The following is a 5,663-nucleotide window of genomic DNA, read 5'->3' as shown; positions in this document are numbered from 1 at the left end:
CAGAAGCATGGAGGAAAGAGACCTCTAATAATAGTGTTTTATTTGCAGTTGTCAACTACCTGGAAGTCAATTCATTGTGCAGAAGAACTCAGCTAAGTCACTGATGTGTCACTGTGTCTAGAAAAGTGCCTTTACAGATTTTGAATACAAATAGATTAGTAAACTTTCAGAATACAACATAAGGCTTAAAAAAGAAAGGCATAGATAAAATGGCAAGAGATCTCTTCATTGTTTGGGAAAGAGATGGTGAAACAAGGAATTGCATAGTTGTTTTTCCCTAAACTGCTTATCTTTCACTTCAGGCTGTAATGATCATGACATTCAAATTGTATTATTGTGTCTTGGTCAAACAACAAAAACTTGAACTTAGCCATTTTTTGTTTTGTTTTGTTTTGTTTTTTCTGCAGAAAGTGTCCTTTTAGTGATGTTTTAAAATTGAACAGCATTTTATAATGAACTTGACAATATAAAAATGTGATTTGATTCCTGAGCTATGTTTGTGTTTTTCTCTCAAATGATTGAAAAAATAAATTTACAAAAAAAGAACTAGAAGAGTCTTCCACTATCTTAGCTAGAAATGAGCGACACTTTTTTTTCAAGGCATAGTGCACAATTGTTCTGAGTAAAGCACAGAGAGCCCTTAGCAGAAACTCTCTTTCATGCATTTTGTTCGTATCTTTAATATTCCTTAAAAATATTTATATATCAGGAAAAGGACAACTGGAGAATAGAAGTTTAATTACAGGGTTTTTTGTATTAATGACATGAATTTACAGATTTAGCAGTGACTCCAGGCAGATCTCTTCATGTACTGTGTATATATCGACAGTCCTATCATGTGTTTCACATTTAATGATATTCTGTTTTTGAAATTTTAGCATATGTATATAGAAAAGGAATTTAATACCTCACCGTGGTTCTGATTTGTCTTATATTAATCATTTCATTTTGCGGCACCTGGGTGGCTCAGTCGGTTAAGCGTCCAACTCTTGATTTCAGCTCAGGTCATGATCTCAGGGTCATGAGATCCAGCCCCACATCATTCTCTGCGCTGAGCGTGGCTCCTGCTTAAGATTCTCTCTCTCCTTTTCCCTCTTCCCTCCCCCCACTTTCTCTCTCTCTCAAAAAAAAAAAAAAGCTCTTGTGTTTTTTATAATAAAAAAGAAAATGGATGCCAAAGAAATAAAAACAAAATATATCATTGTGAAATTCACATTGCCTGGTATTAAGAGAAGATTCTAAAAACTTCCACAAAAGAAAAAAAATCAGGTTATATTCAAAGTATAGGGAATTGAAATGACATTGTATTCTCAAGAGCAACAGTAGAAGGTTGTGGACAATGGAACAATGTGAAGAAGACAATAGAAAATGCTTTGAACCTGGCATTCTGTAACTAGTTAAACTTCAAGTGCGACAGCAGAGTGGAGACTGAGTCAGTCCGTGACTCAGACAGTTTACCTCCCATACATACTTTCTCAAGAAGTTGTGGATGTAATAGATTCATAAAGGAAAAGGAAGGTGTGGTTACCCAAAACACAAGAGACTCAACAGAGGAGAGACATGAAGGGGATCTTCTTTTAATTATGCACTAGAACCAGGTAAGAAAGTACAATCACAGAAAAGTATTTGGCTCTTCAGTGAATAATATTTATATAATCATAATAATGTAAACATTATTGGTTTTCAATGTTTAGAGTCAATGTATGTGGGAAGGGGCAGGGGTTGTCCCTATAATCCCTTTGTTCATCTTGTCACTTTTCTTTCCCATTCCCTTCAAACTAGACCTTGGTCTCTACTGGCCCACACAGTTGGTGATCAGATGGAGGTGTGCATACATCTCAGTGAATGCTGAGGTTGGGAAGACGGCCAATGACCAGACAAATGAATTATGTGTCAGGGAAGCCAACAATGGGATTTATGTGAATCAAGGGGTGAGTGGACTGAGTGGAGGTTTGAACTTGGTGTAATTGGGTCTAGAAGAATCAAATACCTGAATGTTGTGAAGTAAATTCATAAAACCATTATATATAATGTATATTCTTTTAACTTTGCTGTATGCTTGAAAATAGAGATATTTAAAGAAATCTTTAAAGGTTATTCAATTAAATTAAGAAGCATTATGGCAGATAATTTTGGTTGCTTATTCAGCAGCCATTCCCTAACTTCTTTGCTAACTTCATTCAGGTATTAACTAGTCAAATATTTTTAAGGAAAGCTGGCCCTTCACTCATCCTAGAAGATGAATTTTGGATAGTCTAAACTAATAATGGTGATTCAGCTTCCTTACCAGTGGTTTATTTAAGAATGGGCATGCGATTATGGATAATGAGAGGTGAGAGAATGTCTGTTGTATGGATTCTGGGAAATTTTCCCTGATGTTTAAAAATAGGCATGGAGGTGCCTGGCTGGCTCAGTTAGTAGAGCATGCGACTCTTGATCTCAGGGTTGTGAGTTCAAGCCCCACAAACAGCTAACTTAAACAAACAAACAAATAAAATAAAAACAGGCATGAGTAAGAGATGTACTCTTCTGTCCCTTGAAGCTGTTGGATATTTTAATGTCAGAACATTATGCTTGGAGCTGCTGAAACCGTACTGCAATTGTGAGGAGAACCAAGAGAGGAGGACAAAGCTGCTACAACTGAGAAATGAAAGAGGGGAACAACCTAATGAAAGTCTTGGGCTGGAGGGGCGCCTGGGTGGCTCAGTTGATTAAGCATCTGCCTTCAGCTCAGGTCATGATCCTGGCATCCTGGGATCGAGCCCATGTGGAGCCCCGCATGGAGCCCCCTGCTCAGCAGGGAGTCTGCTTATCCCTCTCCTTCTGCCACCACCCCCCACTCCCGCTTGTGCTCACGTGCACTCTCTCTCAGTTGCTCTCTTTCAAATAAATAAATAAAATCTTTAAAAAAAAAAAAGTCTTGGGCTGGTGAATTAGCCCTTTGGCTAAACTATCAGAACATTTGTGAGAAAATGCATTTTTGTTATTGTTTCAGACAGCTGAGTTGATTTTCTATTAGTTGCAAGAAAATACATCTTAACATATCCAAGAGTTCTAATGAATTCTGGACAAGCTAGTAAATACATTTTTATAAAAACTGATTTCTGAAACCTATTGATTTTATCTTTTTAAAAAACAAACTTGATTTTGAAACAATTCCCAATTTACAGAAAAGTTGCAAGCATAGTATGGAGAATTGCCTATATACCCAGAGACCCCCATTCAAGTTTTGTGAATTGTCCCAATTATGTCTTTTATATTACCTGTAAAGGATCTAATCGAGGATCATGCCTTGCACCTAGTTGTCATGTCTCTCCAGTTTGTTTCAATCTGGGATGGTTTCTGAGTCTTTGAGTTTCATGATCTTGACTTTTTTTTTCGTGAAAGATGGGTGAGATTCTCGGTGGGCAGCCAGAGCCCCACACTCCAGGCCCCCCATGTCCCTACATGAAGCTGTCAGTGAACCAAACCCTGCCACTCCTCCTCAACTTCCTGCAGAGTGTCTGTTCTCCTCAGAGAAGGAATCACTTTGACATTTTTGAAGATTATAAGACAGTCATTTGGTAGAATGCCCTTCATATTTGGATTCATTCAAGAAATCTTCATATCCTATTGAGTGGCACACAGTGTCAACTTGTACATTGTTGGTGGTGTTAAATTTGTACATTGTTGGTGGAGATCACTTGATTAAAATGATGTCTTCTAATTTTCTCTATTGTGAAGTTACTTTTCATCTTTGTAATTAGTAAGTATTTTATGTGGAGATACTTTGAAACTATACAAATATCTAGTTCCTCATCTGATTTTTATCTACTGGTATTGGAATCCATTGATGATTCTTTCTTGAATTATTACCATGATAGTTGCCAAATGGGTTTTTTTTCTAATGCTGTTCTACTGTAAGAAAAAGCTGTCTCTTCTCCCCGTATTTTATTCATTTGTTTATATCACAAATTCTATTTAATTCAATGAGTTATATTGTGTAAATATTATTGTAATATTATAATTATCTCAGATTTGGCCAGTGGGAACCCCTTCAAGCCAGATGCTGTGTCTTCTTGATATGGCCTCATTGATTTGTTTTGTTTTGTTTTGAGGACTTCCATATTTCCTGAACAAGATGTTCTAAGCTCATCTTGTATTTTCCCCATCCCCCTCTGGAATCAGCTATTTATTCAAGGAATATTGGTTCCTTTTAATGGAGAGTGGTATTTAGAAACCAATATCATAGTCTAGATGTGCTCATTTGTACCTTGATGTTTCTGCATCCAGGCTCTCTGTGGGCAGAGCTAGGAAGTATAAGTATATACCTTTACTTCTATAATTATCTGTATCACTATCCACCTATATTGTAAACTATTAATTCATATTGGTAATTCCAAATCAAGTTCAATACTGCAGGATTCATTCTAACTTTCTCCCTTTTTGTTTTTATATCTTCTTTCCCAGTCAGTGAAAAATCTGGCTACCATTCTCTGAGATATATTTACTTATTTCTGAATTCCCTGTATGAGCCAATCCCCTGGCCCCACCAGCTTGCCTCTGCCACCCTCACCAATGTTGTCCTGGGTTGCCATTACCTGCCGCCCTATTCTGATATCATCTTTATATGGGTCACCATTACATTCCTCCTTATGAAATCAATTGATTCTGAAAATAATAATAAGGGACACTTTTTTTTTTGGCCAATAAACAGACACCATATAAAATCAAGAAATTACTCGTTTATTTAACTTTTTTGTTTGTTTGTTTGTTTGTTTGTTTTTTAGAGAGACAGAGTGTGAGCGGGAGTGGGAGGGAAGGGGCAGAGGGAGAGGGAAGGAGAATCTTTTAAAGAGGCTCCATGCTCAGCAGGAAGCCTGACACAGGGCTCAATCTCACAACCCTGAGATCATGATCTGAACCAAAATCAAGAGTTGGACACTTAACTGACTGAGCCACCCAGGCGCTCCTATTTAACTTTTTAATATATGAATAGTGATATTAAAAAAAATCCAGTCTAGAAACATAATTTTCTTTAAAAATAGATATAAAATATCTTGAACATGCAATAATAGGAGTGAATAACAAAAACATTATGCCAGGCAAAAACAAAAACAAAAAAACCCCCAGATAGACAAGAGGTCTTTACAGATGGTGCTCACTTTGGCATGCCTGTGTTAAAATTGGAACTGTATAGAGAAGATTAGCATGACCCCTGTGTGAGAATGACATCATTTATGATGCAGTCCATATTTTTTGTTATGTACTTTTTGCCACAATTTTATTTTACTTATTTTTTTACAAGATTTTATTTATTTGAGAGAGAGAGCATGAAGGCGGTGGGCGCGGGTAGAGGGAGAGGGAGAAGCAGGTTCCCCACTGAGCAAGGAGCCCAAGGTGGGACTCGATCCCATGACCCCAAGATCATGACCTGAGCTGAAGGCAGATGCTTAACTGACTGAGCCACCCAGGCAGCCCTATTTAACAATTTTTAAAAATAGTAAAAGCCAGTTTCTTCTTTCTTGACAAACCAGGGTGCCCCACCAGAAAAGTACTCTGTTAAAGATCAAATTTGTATTTTTCCTTTCTTTCACAGCACAGGCTAGGATAGAGATTGACAGAGGAAAGCCTTATTTATTTATTTATTTATTTATTTATTTATTTTTAAATTTTATTTATTA

At 36.9% G+C, this 5,663-nt stretch overlaps 1 non-coding gene across 1 annotated transcript; it reads left to right on the top strand.

The window, feature by feature from the left end:
- Nucleotides 1-5,138: 5,138 nt before the first annotated feature.
- Nucleotides 5,139-5,239, top strand: LOC116636513. Its single transcript, XR_004300355.1, has one exon. It is a non-coding gene; the product is annotated as a U6 spliceosomal RNA (small nuclear RNA).
- The last annotated feature ends 424 nt before the right edge of the window (nt 5,240-5,663 follow it).

Source organism: Phoca vitulina, unplaced genomic scaffold (assembly GCF_004348235.1).
Source record: "Phoca vitulina isolate PV1807 unplaced genomic scaffold, GSC_HSeal_1.0 scaffold12, whole genome shotgun sequence".
Taxonomy (NCBI): domain Eukaryota; kingdom Metazoa; phylum Chordata; class Mammalia; order Carnivora; family Phocidae; genus Phoca; species Phoca vitulina.
This window is presented reverse-complemented; position numbering and strand designations above follow the sequence as displayed.